Genomic DNA, 16,124 nt, shown 5'->3' on the forward strand with positions numbered 1-16,124 from the left:
CGTCTGACCTATATTCGTGTTTCTCAGTGTTACTAGTTTACTATATATAAAAAACGTCCCAGTTATAGTGCAGACAAGAATAGCAGCAGACCAATTTAATGCATTATAATCTGAAAATCGATACTACATAGGACTGCATGTTTTAAATGTCGCTTTACTTCACCAATTATGGCACGGGCGACATGAAAACCAGAAAAAGAGACTAAGAAGAGAAACAGCTAAAATAAGTTATCATTATCATTGTTGCACAATATTGTAGGTACATTGTTTTTATCAAACAATAATTAGTATAATATGTCGAGTCTGTTTAATGTTTAAAATGAGACCGAATGTCTCAATTTGGTACAGTTTTAAAGCATCCCAAAATATCCAGGCTGGTTGTTTGGGATGGTTTTCTTCTTGTATTTTTTTGTCTTGCATTGTCTGACATTTTCATAAAGACTTTTCCAGATCTTGATCTTATACCAGTGCCTGCTCCCTAATTTGTCGCTTGGAAAACAAAAAGATGGTATGATCAAAATAACAAATACAAAAGAACTGGAAAAAGTAAATACATTTCTGAAAACGAATTTAGACAAAAAAAAGTAACCCCCACTTCAATTTTTTTAATTCTTTTGTGGTGATTCCCCGGTTTTCAATTATGTACTTGATTCGACTGCTCTTTTAGCTTGGAGTTAGCGGGAAAAAGAATTGAGCCTCGAATGAGACTTGAAACCCAAACCCTTAAACACATCTGCTTAAGACCTAGCACTCTGTTACGTTCTCTTCTCTTTTCAATTGTGTCCTGGGATTTATATTTTGTATCCCAATAAATCATTTATATAACATTTGGCCTTATAGAATTACAGCATAGCTATCCGTTCAATGAACGTGATGATAAGTCGATCAACTTAAAATGTATGATTCAAGTGTTGAATAAAAGTTGAACTTAATTTCTATTGTCTTAATAGACAATACATTTTTACTTCGTCGAACACCGCTGAGCTTTAAATTTTGGAACGGAGAGATATCTTCTGCATTTGATATCTTATATATTTCACTCACTTATCGTAATTTGTTTTTCTTTCTAAATGTTAAGAACTGAAAATGATTTATATAACTTCTAAGAAATTGATTGTATTCAAAATAATGAGAGTAACCACGAACTGTTATCGATTCAATGCAATTACTCCAATCTCATTGCCCTACTCGCTAACCAAAAGGTTAACACACAACCCACGTGCTTTAAAAAATGGGGTCTGTTTTCGATGGGATTTGACGAAACAAAACTGATTCCTCGATAAAAGCATCACGATGTCTAAGCAATCTCATAATGCACGCAAACCATCTTAATGGCAATTTATTGTATTGTAAACACAATCCAAAATTTGGTGACGATTGGACCATTGGTTTCGGAGCCTTCGTGTTACAAAAAATCCAATTTGCCAAATATAAAATATATTATAATAAGACACCGAGCGTGTTTCGGAACCTAAGCCCCTCCCTGGTTATTCCAGGGTGCTCAGAGATTGAAAATTATTGTCAACTAATTTTCTATCTGAGATTCACTTGGCATGTTTATAAAGATTCCTACTAAAATAATATAATCGATATCAGACATTGCAGCAGTGCATTCAAACGTAATTGTACATCGACAAACCACAATTTTGTTCAATTTGTCCACAGAACTTCCACTTTCAAACATTTAATCAATTATTAAAATAACAATCAACTTGTAAAAAAAAAGTTTCAAATTAGAGGCTAGAAATCTCAGGTTTAGAACTATTTGACTAACTGGCAGTCAAACTGATAGATCAATATTTGCAGTAAATGTTTTCTGACCAAACTGGAAGAAAATGTGTTTTGTGAGAGTATGTTAAACGGTGATTACGTCAAATGGGAATAAGTACTGGAAGTGAATTGAGTTAGGGGGAACAACATATCACTAGACAGATAACGAAGTTACATAACACAGTTGTATCGTCAATCAATACGATAGTTTAGGATATACCGATCTATCATAGCTATAATTACAGCCCATAGAACAAGAATTCCCGCAGTCTTTTGCTCATTGCGCGTGGGTTGAGAAGAAATGCTTGCTATAGATACTTATTTTGTGGCATTGGAATCATTTTATTTTTAATTGGAGCTTCCCTGTCTCCAAACTTGTTTTATGTTGTTTGTTCTTATGGCGGGAAGATGCCAGCCATTTTCCTTCATCAAAAGTTACAAGACTAAAATTTGTGTCGGGAGACCAGGTGTTAACCTAGAGCAGAGAGTGACATAGATGCCCAGATCTGAAGATTTAAACGGTTCAATTCCGAATTGAAGGGACTTCACTAATTATGATGATTTTAATTTTACATTGCATTCCGGCAAAAGCTAGATAAAGGACTTAAACCCTCTCCTCACCAAGCTCAAAGAAAATGGTCACATTCGTATTAATATTGGCCTTGTACATCATGAAATTTGAAGAAAAATATATTTTACTATTAAAATTTAATGCTGTTTTGTAAAGCTCGTCATGCTGAACATTATTTGTGGCATGTTGCATATTGCTTGTTTGGGGGGGGGGGGGGGGGTTAGTTTGAGTTTAAAAAATCATACTTTGTGTTCGGTTAGTAAAACATTTCCAGAAAAATCCTAAAAATAGTCGGTACGGATAGAGTTAAATGAGTTTTGCGAGATAGCAATTATTTAACTTTTCCTTTAAATACTTATAAATTGACCGGTCTGTGAACATAGCTTTGTTCAAATAACTAGGTCAGACTCTGGCACCCTTCCGTCAATAAGGAATATCGGTTTTCATGGAAGTAATAAAGGAAAGGATGCGGCAGACGGCAGGGAAGGAGAGGCGGTGGACTGAAACGCATTGTTTTGAGGGGTATAATTGTGTGTAGTGAATCGGGACAACGAGCGAACGATTAGTAGAAGAGAAAATATGAGAGAAAGGCGGATTGATGGAAAGATGGACGGACGGATGAATGAAAGGATGAAAGAACCAGGTCATTAGGTTTGGATGCCGATGTCGACAATGTTCTAATTCCATTTCAATCAACGTCTGCTTTTAAAATCAATAATGAAAGGGGTGAGTGATGCTTTATTTAAAAAGAGAGAGAATGGATAGTGTGTAAAACATCAGGTATGCGTGCAAAGATACCTGGAAAAGTATCGAATAATGGAGGTGAGAGAGGCGACATGTTATGCTACAAGTGCAATAAATTTTGAATACCTGTTTTAAAATATGATTTTTAGGTTTTGCACTAACCCAAATATTTATTTTTGACAAGGCTAAAACTTAAATCAATTTGTTTAAAAGCCATCAATGATCCAAAACGTTAATCCTCCCTCCTCCCCTCCGCCCTCTCTCTCTCTCTCTCTCTCTCTCTCTCTCTCTCTCTCTCTCTCTCTCTCTCTCTCTCTCTCTACTTACACGCACATACACACAATCGAATACTACGAGCACGTACTACATTGCATTCTCGAAATTTTACCCTCTAAACATCTGGAAAGATGTGTATAATACAGAATACAACACGAATAGAAAATACAAGAGTCTAAAACGATCCCCAAAAAAATCAGACTCCTTCAATCTGAAATCGAATCTTTAAAAACCCTGTCTATGTATTTATTGGAATAGACATAGCTAATACATAAATTGACGACCATACGGCCCGAAACGAACAATACCAACAAAAATAAAAGGTCCCCAATCGAGGACTGATTTCCTAGGGTGGTATTTTCACCTGCATTTTTTCATCCACTTTCACACCTGATTCATTATACATATTCTTCTCTTACACCGATCCCCAATTGATTTTACTATCATACTTAATTGGCAGCTTCGCATTATGAATTGTTTTTATTTCCCTAAAATGCTGCAAAAATTGGTGTTACATAGATTAGAATTCCTGAAAGCCTGTCAATTTTGTCAAGAAGGTGTAGAAAGACACGTAACAACAGTTTGGTGTAAAATCTACGGGGAAAATGTGGGTTATCTGTTACAGTTCCATTCCAATCATTGGCCTTGTCAATCCCGTGCCAAAATAAGAATTGTGGGGAACATAACAAAGGTATAACAGGACAACATGATATCTCAAACGTCTCGACATTCTAATATTTAAGTTTGTCCTGGATGAACTCAAGTCTGTTTCCAAATTTCAAACGAAAAGGTGAAGACGGGAAGGGAGGGTGGGGGGGGGGGGCGCTCAATCAATAGAGCATCCTCGCCAACAGAAGAAAGTGGTATAACTTTTTTTTTAATTCATGGTTGGCTTTGAAGTATATAGTCAGCTAAGAGCAAAATCGAAATCCACATAATACATTAACATAGTGTAACTAAGTCGCTAGCTATTGGTTGGCTGTAAATCAAATCTATCTGTCTGGCATTTTTTTTTTTGGGGGGGGGGGGTAGTACTTAAGGCCCATGAAGCTGGAGTTTATAGCGTGAAACGGACTACTCTTTGAGTGGGATGCTGAGCTATCACAAGAACTTTCCGCCAGATCTAACAGGAGCCATGAGGCCCATGAAGCTGGAGTTTATCCCGGTTTCAATAGCGTGAAACGGGCTATAGCAATTGCTTGCTACTCTTTGAATAGGACGCTGGGCTATCGCAAGTACTTTCCGCCAGATCTAACAGACCAAGCAACCCACACTGTTGGTTGACAGGGGGGTGGGGTCAGATAAAAAATCTCGACTTCACCGGGATCGAACTTGGCCCTCTTGTGTGTGATGCGAGCGCTCTACCAACTGAGTTATGGGGAACCCTCCTGGCATTTTTATAACAAAAAGGCGTTTAGACCAATGTGTCTACGAATAATATAAGAAGTTAAGGATTAAATCACTTGATCAAGTACGGGTTTCTTCTCTGAAGACTTTCAACAAAACCTTTGCACAAAGTGCTACTACTAGCAGCGACTGTTTTTTGAAAATAATGTAATATGTTCTGCGGAATAATAAAAAATAATTTTAAAGATGGCTGGGGGGTGAGCATTTATATGGCGCAATATCCACTAAACGTGGTCAAAGCGCTTTATAAGGGGTCCCTAGACCTAGCCAAACTCAGCACTTAATATGTAGGACGATACATCACGCCTGTCAGGCAATATTATTTTTAAAAATTCGACAGAGACAGCGCTGTTAATGGCCAGGTACTCATTTTACACCTGAGTAGGACTCAACTATGCGACGTTCAGAGTGGAACTCAAACTGTGGACTTTCTTGTTAGAAGGTGAGTGTCATACCACAAGACCACATGGCCGACACAATATACATTTTTAAAAATTCAGATTTATTTTGTACACCACAAACTTTGAAGAATGATCTTTGTACTTTGTTTAATTAAGTTGTTTTGTAGAGAGCTTGTTTGATTTTTTTTCTAAAAAACAAATTTCCTGCTGAGTAACCTGCCACTTTGGGAGAATATTGAAAATGATCGGTAAGGAGAGAGTTAACGTGGGTTTTCGGTACAAAAATGGACTAATCTTGATCTGTTCGTAATTTTAAAAAGATAAACGGGAACGAAGAAGAAGAAAAAAGATAACATTATTATCGTGATATCATCTGAAATTATCGGTTTAATCCCTCGTATTGATACATCTCTATCGATTACACGTGATCCAACGGTTTGATTGCTAAAAATTAAATTCATAGCCAGACCAAAAAAAAAAAACGGTTTTAAAGTTAAAATACAGAGATGTGTCTTTTATCTCTGATCATTTTAAGTTTAAAATCGCTTTTTTTGGTCTTGTGATTGACACACACCCCCCCCCCCCCCCCCCCCCGCCCCCGCTCTTAAATGAGACTCCTCAGAATGTTTTATTAATGTCTTTGGTAACAATACTCCACGATAAAAAAGTAGTTGGTGAAATCCATGTCAGAATGTAGACATGCTCATATTATGATTATCTGTCTTTTCATGCAGCATATAATTGCTTAAATTTTACATCTAACTGCCATCTTCAATATAACGTAGTCAAAAAGGGCGATAATTTTCATCTTAGCTTTTTGTTTGTGTTTTTTTTTGTTTTTTTTTTTTTTTTTTTTTTTTTTTTTTTTTTTTTTTTTTTTTTGTTTTTTTTTTTTGCCGGAAGTGCTTCCGGAATCAAATTGTGTGGTTTGCACTCTGTAAATTCCAAAGATACCATCAGCGCTTTTATTAAACCATTCCAGGCGGCTGAGTTCAATTCTACTCTACGCTGAAATCATAATATACTATGACTGGTTGAAGAGCGCTGTAGCAACGACTTGCTAACAATTTATAAAGTCCAAGACGCATCGCTCTTGTTACCCTTTTTATGAAAACGGTTAGATATACGCTGTCACACGTTCACTTTTTTTAAGTTTGGCCCGAAAACTCGTCCTTTAAATATCGATGGATGACCTTTTTCTTGTCAAAAACTCTAACCTGACTAATACTTCCTTGAAGCCCCAGGGTCGATGGTTTTGGCAAGATGAGAGGTCATTTCAATGGATCGATATTGGAAGGATGAGTTTTCTGCTCAACATTTTTAAAATGTGTTTCTTCATAGTAAGGCCCCTTAACTGTAACTGACCAACCGTGTTGAACCAGGATTATGTAGGGGTAAAGCAGATACCAAAATGTGAATTTTATGAATATGAGATGGGAAAAAGAAAATGTTGGTGTCCTAAAACTGAAGAACCTGTTTTCAATCCCCTCGATTACGTACATCAGTTGAAACCAAGTTTGATCTTTTTGACCGTAGATTCAATTCATAGAACCAAGTTCATTCCGACATAACACCATTTCAAGACGGTGGGTCACATACTTTTCTTTCAAAATGGTCAAAACTATCATTTGAAAGTAGTTTAGTCTCGCCACTAACGGGTTAATCACTTATTGATTCTATTATCAGACATTAATGTTCTAATTGAATATCGTGTTTGCTGTGTAATCATTGTCGTGTAGAATCAATGCTTTATCTCACAATCTTGAGGAAGGGGGGGGGGCAAGAATCAATTCATTCAATAATGAAAAGTAACTAGGTCAAGTCGAGAAAGTGGAAAAAGAGATAGGATCTTCGAAATTGGCTTTAAATGCCATTTATTATCATCACTACTACTACTGTGATTAGTAGTAGTAGTAGTAGTCGTAGTAGTAGTAGTAGTAGTAGTAGTAGTAGTAGTGTGTGGTAGTGTTGAGTGGTGGTGTGTGGTGTGGTGGTGGTGGTGGCAGTAATAGTACAAATATGTCTATTGTAAATGTGAATATTATAATTACCAATATTATTATCATTACTACTATCATATTCATCATCAATAGCATCACCATAATCACCATCAACATCATCATTGCTAATATCATTTTAATCATCATGATCTTTATTAGGTAAAGTACGGCGGACAAAGTTGTATAAGGACGGGGAGGGGTGGGGGAGTTTTATTTGGCTTTCTTCTCTTTTCCTTCATTTTTTTCTCTCTTTTAAAAAAAAAAAAATATTAAAGCAAATAGATACTGTATTCTTGCAAAATCTGTTTTAAGATATCATTCAAACCCACTATCTTTTTAGTCATTTTATTATCTCCCCATCGCATGGTATTAGCTAATCTTACAGCCTTCGCCCAAGCACACGACAGTTTAATAAGATGAGTTGTCTTTTTGTCATGCATCATTTCCCTACTTCAGGAATATGAAAAGGAACATCTCACGCGCGTGCTGCGAGCAATGAAAAACTTAACAATAATTCAACAGAATAGTATAGCTAGAAACTAGAAACACGCCATTACTGAATATGATACATCTCTCGTTTTGTGCTTAGTCTAAATCAAAACCTTGTTGGTTTTGAGTAAGGCATTTTCACGTATGATAATATGATCCATCGTTGTGTATAAATAAGTCAAAAGCAAAAATCTAGCAAGTAAGTCTAAAGCATAACCCTAGCTTGATGTCTTTGAGTGAGGGTCATTCACATATCAATATGACCAAACGACTCAAAACCGTAATCACTATGTAGGGGTAAATTTAATACTCTGTAAATTATTGAATCTGTGGTTAGTTCAAAACCTGAAACTTGAGTAAAATCCATAATCTTTATTGAATAGAATAGCTTCTTAAACTGCAAAAAAGACTGAAATTTCGCAATTCTGATCGTTTCAATTTTAGATTTACTTTTAGGCATCTGTCTCACTCTGACATAAAACCAGATTGAGGCGATGAGTCACATATCACTTGACTCGTCTCGGATACCTATAGGTTATAGTGCGGCTATGTGGACTTGTGTGACACTCGCTTTCGGATCGGAAGTTCCTTCGTTCGACCCTTGCTTGGCGCATAGTTGAGTTCTTGGAAAATTCTCTTTACTCATATTCTCTCATCGTACTCAGGTGTAAAATGAGTACCTGACCGTTAACCACGTTGTCTCTGCCGGGGAAAAAATTTATTATTGCCTAACAGGCGTCATGTCTCGTTCTTCATGTTTCGTGTTGATGTTGGTCAGGGACCCTTTGTAAACCGCTTTGAGAATGTTTAGTGGATATTGCGCTATATAAAAGCTCAGTTATTATTTTTTAATATATCGATCGGTTAAAACGACCCCCACCTTGTCAAAAACTCTCAAACCTGGGACTTAACTAAGAGATTTTGACAAGACGAGTGTCATTTTAATCGATCGATATTTGAAGGACGAGTTGTTTTCTCGCCAAAAAGTTTTTATGTGATTTTTTTTTCAGAGTACAGCAGTAATGGCTCTTATCTGGTTCAATCTACTATGTTAGCCTAGTTCTTATTATGTCGTATGTCATAACAGTGATTGCCTACAAAACGGACGCCCAATGGGCGACCTGAACTTAGCCCGGAGGACTGGTTACACACTCCCAGTGAGTTTTGAACCGGAAGAGAGGAACGTGTGACGTCACCACTTCTCTGCCCTATTAAAGCAAAATTGTACAAATCCCATAGAATAATGATGATGGAGTAGTCATACGTTTATTGAATGAATCTATTTCATCTATTTCATCTCACGCTACAACAGTTGTGACGTCACTTCCCTCGTAATGACGCATAGTAACTTAGTAACTTGTTCTAAACTATCGGAACAATGGCGGACTCCCTTATGAAATACTTCTCCGACGATCAAGAAAGTGTATCCAGAGGCGAAATACATTATAAATCTGATAATGGTTTGACTTTTATACATTCTGATCACATGACATGTGAAAAAGTTCTAGCCAGCATGAAGAATAAAAAGTACCGATTTAATTTTCTTTGTTTAGAACCAAGCTGCTTGTTGCTGGACGGACATGACATCAGACTATTGAATCCTATTACAAACCCACGCCATTACTAGACACTATCATTACTATAACTGCCTTACTCCACACTATGGCAAAGTGCCCCAACAATTATTATTCGAGATTGCAAATCAATACCTTTGTACACAACATCTGGCATGTTGATACAATAATATTGTGGAAAATGAGCGGGATAGAAAACATTACAGTAGCTAGAAAGAAAATTGAGCCAGCCTTTATCTAAATCGGGTCCGCATTTTAAATTAATTTAATCGTAATGACAACTTCAACAATAACATATTATATAATCATCAATAACTACAAGTATAACAATAGACAGCTTCAACAATAACGATAACAGGATCATCAAAAACAAGAAGAAGAAAGAAGTAATGAGGATGTTGATGATGATGATGATGACGACGACTACGACGACGACGATGATGATGATGATGATGATGATGATGATGATGATGATGATGATGATGATGATGATGATGATGTTGTTGATGATATGACAAATCTCCACACATATCCTAAATTGTTACAAAAGCAGCAGAAACTCCTCAACCATCTATCAGCATCCCAGATGAACTTCTTTCCTATCACAATTTCTCCAAATATTTATCTGGTTATTTTTCCACAACCAGACATTTTTACAAAGAGAGCAGTAAGTAACAGCGAAGAGATTCTGTTTCAACGAGTCCTATAGCAGCTACGGTACGTTATATAATGGAAACTATACGGTATATGTCTAGTTAGAGTTAGATTAATTTATTCTGTCTGGGTTTTTTGGGGGTTTGTTTGTTTGTTTGTTTGTTTTGTGTGTGGGGGGGGGTTGTTTTGTTTTTTGTTTTTTGTTTGTTTGTTTTTTTGGGGTTTTTTTTTTTGGTGGGGGTTGTTTTGTTTTCTTTTGCTTTTTTTAAAAACTTTTTGTTTGGAATGTTTGGAGTTTTTGTTGTTGTTGTTGCTTTTTGTTTGTTTGTTTTTTGTTTTTTTGTTTTTGTTTTTTTTTTTTCGATGGTGTTTTGTTAGCTTTGTTTTTGTTGTTGGTGTTCTTTTATTTTGTTGTTGCTGGTGTTATTATTTGTTAAAGATCTATAATGAGGGTTACGCTATTGTAAATCACAAACATCATTAATTACATCTCCTTAATAACATCGAAATTTCCAGCACACAAATACGACACAGTCAGTAACAGAATAAATATAATATATTATTATCATATCCTACAACTGTACACATTCACATACACATTCATTAATCTCTCCTTTATCCTACCGAATCACGCCGGTGCGGTAGGTAGAAGGATTTCTCCCTACCTTGACGGTTTACATAACGTATAAACTGCTCTTATCACATGCACCCTCTCACACTTTATCCCTTCGAAGATATCACAAGAGAAAGATGACCGTGCATTCAGTACTCACACTCCTAACGATTCTATACCTACTGCACCACGCTCTATAGACTGATGTTATATAGAAACAATAAGCATACTACACGTGATCTGTGAGTAAGATTTGCAGTAATGCCAATGTGTAACCTTTTCAGAATTTCGTTGTTTTAGACACTGCAATGAGAAACACACCTTGTAGCAGTTCGGTTATTGACACATTCCATTGACGTGTTTATATGTTCTTGTTATTTATTATGCGTTGATGATATCTGTTAGAAATGTTTTGGATGAAAAAATGCGGCAGGGTAGGTGCCGAATTCGAGAGAATATGTGGTGAGAGGAAGAATTAACAACAGCAAGAGAGAGATCATATGTATAGGCCTAATATAATAATCAGAGAGAGAGAGAGAGAGAGAGAGAGAGAGAGAGAGAGAGAGGTGTGTGTGTGTCTCTGTGTGTGTGTGTGTGTTGCGTGTGAGTGAGTGTCTATATAAGTGTGTTTATGTGTAAATAGCAAAAAAAAGAAGGAAAGAAACAAACGAAGCAAATCCGCATTCCTCAACATCAAAAGAAGAGAGAAAATCAAGGAAAAATATAAACCATAGCAAAAATATTCCAAGATCGGTTCCCTTGTAGTAAAAGTACACAAATTACTCTGCCAAAAGCATTCTTGTTGCATAGAGAGGATGCGGTTGACGTCACAATACCTTTTTTGTAGGCGATAGAGATGAATTGTTATTACAATCAGTCAATCTCATAGGTTGTAAATGGTTAATATTACATAATATACTCATGTGTGTAGCATTATTTTGCCAGCCAGTACCATTGAATTTTTAATTGAGCTACACACATAATACCAAGATAAATAACATATTTAATATTATAATCTATAATAATAATAATAATAATTAATATATAATTATATTATATTATTATTATTATTATTTTATTATTATTATTATTATTATTATTATTTATTAATTATCATTATTTCATCATCATTATATTAGTAATTGATTATTAATATTTGAACCGACGGACGACGACGATGATGATGATGATGATGAGGAGGAGGAGGAGGAGGAGGAGGAGGAGGAGGAGGAGGATTTAACAATTTAACAGTAGTTGTTAATATTAGATTTTATGAAAAATAAATCTATGCCATAGCAGTACCAAACAACCCCTTATGAAAAAATACCTTCGCAACCGACAACTAATCGCTTATCTGCTACAATCTCTCCTGCCATACACACAATAAGCTTCTACAAAACCGGTGCATGTACTTTCATAACCGATACACCAGTTAACTGCCGTTATTCAGAAACATACGTATTAAAAATATGGCCGCAGGTCCCAGGTTTGAGAGTTTTTGCCAAAATGAGGGTCGTTTAAATCGATCGATATTTGAAGGACGAGTTTTCTGACCAAATTTTTAAGGACGCGTCTTTCTGAATTATACAACATTACTGATTTTAAAAACCCCAGATAAAATGGAAAAAAAAAAACCTTCCTAATCACCATAAGACACCTCTACCCCATCTTTCTCACGCACCACCCCAGTTCAAAAGATAACAGATTGCGTAAACATAACTCTCAGGTTTTAACCTCTTGACGTCAAAAAAGGTCATTAAAAATCAACATGAGAACGACTTTTTTTTTTTTACAATCAATAAAGAACGAGAAAAGTTAGTGATGATAATATGGTTCTAGAAAGTACTGAAGCGGTAAAGAACAAAAATGACATATCCTCTCAAAATGGTATTATGACGGGGTGAGTTAAACGCTAAAAATATCATACTATTGTTATTATTATTATTATTATTATTATTATTATTATTATTATTATTATTATTATTATTATTATTATTATTATTATTGTTGTTGTTGTTGTTGTTATTATTATTATTATATTATTAATATTATCTTTATTTTTTTAATTATTATTATGATTATATTATCATCATCATCATCATCATCATCATCATCATCATCATCATCATCATTATCATAATTATTATTATTAATGTTAATAATACTATTAATATTATTTATCTTTAAATGACGAGAACTTTGAGATTGTAGTTTTTGTCACTTTAAGAAACTATTATCTATTGTCCTCTAGTAAATATCATAAACGTAACCCGCCTCTCATATTATTTCATGTAAATTCAATCATAGTATCCAAAATCACTGCTTGTCAACCTCGTGTGCAATTGTACAAACTTTGAAACTTTTACTGTAAAATCTTGTACACCCCAGTCATCACAATTCTCTTAAGATTGCATCAATCTTATTACGAGTAAATACATCGTGGGGGTAATAGTAATAAATGATATCAAAATCCACTCATTGTGTATCCAGTACATATAATATGAAGTTGCTTTTGTAGAGTGACCATATTGTTTTTATGCCTTATGCTGTACATTCTTTCAAAGTGGTAAACCATTTTTATATAAAATTGGAACAACATGAGGTGTACGATACACCCGATTGATGAGATATATAGAGTATAGAAAAGCGCCTGATGTAAAAAGAGAATACAAATATCGCGGTGTCAGAGCCAACTCGGGATCCAACTGACACGGCCACTCCGCCTGGTTGAACGAGAGAGATCAGCAAACAGTCGCACCGCAACAGCCACTGAGCCAGCCATCCACACTTTTTCTGTATTTCAATACAACCGATAGAATGAAAAGCGCGATCTAAATTATACCCACATAATACCATAATGATGCCTAAGTCACAAATAATGCGCTATTTGAACATTGTATAGTAGAACCATCTTTACTCTTTTCATCTCTTTATTTTAACCTTATAAACTCTTCTAATTATCTTCAGATTTCTTGACATAACTAGATTGGTTACTTATTTTATTAGGCACACCGGGATGAGTACCCTATCCTCTATAAGGAAATAGGTACGGGGGTGAAGATCTTATTTCTATATGTCTGCTCAAAACAGTGACTAAAGAGGAAATGAGTATCACTACAAAAAAAATGCATTATTAAATTTTGGCCAAAAAACTCACCCGATATCAATGGATTAAAATTATCCTCACCCCCCACCCCCCCCCCCCCCCCCCCAAAAAAAAAAAATAAAAAACACTCTCAAACATTATTGAACGTTAAGTTTTAAGTCCGAGTTTGAGAGATTTCCCAAATTCGAGAGTTTTTATTAAGTATTTGGAGGGCAAGTTTTCTGGAGAAAATTTTTTTAGATGGTTTTTTTTTTTCAGGGCACTGTAGATCACGAAGACTGTGCTGTTTTAGAATCCATAAGGAAAAAAGGATGCGAGGTTGACAACCAATAGCTAAGAGGAAACCAGAGGCGGCAGAAATTAGAGGGAGGGAATCTGACGCACACTTACAGAACACGTTTTAAATACTTCAGCCTGAAAACTGACTTCAAATATCGATCGATTGAGGTAACTCCCAACTTGCTATAAAGTCTCAAAACGTGAGGGTTTTTTTTTATCAACATGGAGTCATTCTCTTCCTACATGTGTCCTCCTAAACGTTGTGCTGCTGTCAGCCTGGGACCCCTGGTAGAGCTCTTTGAGCATGTTTAATGGATATTGCACTGTATAAATGCTCAAGTTCCAAGGTAAAAGCATCACTTAATTAATGTGTTGCGAGACATGACACCTGCAAGGCGTTATTGCAAAATGCAATCACGATAACAATATGAAACGCACGGAACCAAGAAAAAAGGCACTGTAATCAAAAGGTAAAAATCTTTCTCAGCTCGGTACCAACGAGAAAATAGATGGATTGAAAATTTAAAAATAAAGTCTTGTGTAGAAAAGAAATAAAATTGATGCGTTTGTTTGACAAGAAAATAGCATAAAACACATCAAAAAACGTGCACTGGGTACATTTACCTGCTCAAATTTTCGATTTAAACTTTTTTTTTTAAAGGCTTATTCCCTGGTGACATATATATATATATATATATGATTTTTAAATATATATATAGTGAAAATAAAGCATACCTTAGTTACTATGTAAGTGTCATAGTTGTGAATGTTATACAGCAAGTTAAAAGAGATAAGGCCCATTGTTTTGATCTGAATGATAACTTTTTTTTGATAAAACATATACAGTACCGAGGTTTTTTAAAACTCTAATTTAATTTTTTTTTCTTTCTTTCTATATACCAGTATAAAACACAAATCCAACTGAAAAATTGCCAAATCTCCGAATGAAGGTAAACAATGAAGAGAAAAATAAACAGATCCTCAGGTAAAAGGCAATGAATTGATCCAGTCTGTTTGGCAAGAAAGCAGCTCGTACTTCTTCCATACGTCAAAAGCACGTACCTTTTGTGATTATACAACCTTGACTGGCTGTCTGGGTCACTGGATTAATTGATTGGTTCTCATACAGGTACATACTAATGGCTTAGATCACACCTTGAATTCTACGATGAAATGGGTAGGGGGGAGCGGTGGATAGAGATATGAAAGAGAGAAAGAGATGGGGGGGGGGAGGGGGTTGAGAGAGAAAGAGATATAGAGAGAGATGGAGAGAGAGAGAGAAGGAGAGAAAGAGATATGGAGAGAGAGAAAGTGAGAGAGAGAGAGAGAGAGAGAGAGAGAGAGAGAGAGAGAGAGAAGAAAAGAAAAAAAAAAGAAAGAAAGAGAAATAAAACAGATTTTTTTTATTTGTACAAGCAAAACATTAAAAGCAGCCACAAAAACAGAAAGAGGATAAAATCTAAAAGGCAAGGTGTAGCATCCTCAAATCATCTAAAACCAAAAAAGATACAGCGGCTAGCTGCCAATATAGACGTTGCAGCTAATTTTTTTTCTTGATTTAGCATTTTTAAGAAAATAGAGCATAGTAAGGTAAATCAAATGTCTCAACAAAGTCACAAAGATCAGCAAAGATTTTTTGACTCTATTCGTTTTCTATTTCAAGTTGACAGCAAGAAATTAATTAAAAATTCTTTTTATACAATGGAATGGAACACATTCCAAAGAAAACAATAATGAATGCAACGAATTTGAAAGTAACAAATAATATCAATAATGACACGTAGACAATTTTTTTCATGAAGGAACCAATGCTTGAATCGCTTTTTCTTAATAAAAGACTAGTGGAGAACTCGCAATATTAGCGGAGAAATACAGGCTATTACGAACAGGCATTCGTCTACTCTTTTATACCACTGTATTGCGGAAAGGATGTTAAGAATCTCATGGACAGAGAAGAAAACTAGTGAAGAAGTGTTGGAGCATGCTGAAACTAAAAGGTTATTAATTCGTGCAATAAAAAGAAGACAAAAGCAATTTTTAGGGCACCTAAATCGACATAAATGTATAGAACATCTTGCTCTCACAGGAAAGATAGAAGGTAAAAAGAGTAAAGGTAGACCAAGAAAAACATATTTGAATAGTTTGAACAGCTGAGTGACAAAGAAAGAGAAGAGTAATATTAGTTTTCTGAGGTTATCTGATCAGAGAGATGAATGGCGTACCATCATCACCGATGTCTG

At 35.4% G+C, this 16,124-nt stretch overlaps 1 protein-coding gene across 3 annotated transcripts in view; it reads right to left on the reverse strand.

Annotated features, from left to right (window-relative positions):
- Nucleotides 1–16,124, reverse strand: part of LOC144974842 (glutamate receptor-interacting protein 1-like) — a 90,672-nt gene that overhangs the window by 46,709 nt on the left and 27,839 nt on the right. The window contains exon 1 of one of the 3 annotated variants that reach the window (XM_078918187.1): nt 10,660–10,718. The exons of 1 other annotated variant lie outside the window; for it this stretch is intronic. The gene's annotated coding sequence lies outside the window, so the exon portion shown is untranslated. Of the gene's footprint in view, nt 1–10,510; nt 10,719–16,124 lie in introns of those variants that run through there. One more of the 3 variants, XM_078918188.1, reaches the window with a different exon arrangement.

The sequence above is a fragment of the Berghia stephanieae genome, chromosome 6, assembly GCF_034508935.2.
Source record: "Berghia stephanieae isolate SIO BIC M18660-M18661 chromosome 6, UCSD_Bste_1.3, whole genome shotgun sequence".
Taxonomy (NCBI): Eukaryota; Metazoa; Mollusca; class Gastropoda; order Nudibranchia; family Aeolidiidae; genus Berghia; species Berghia stephanieae.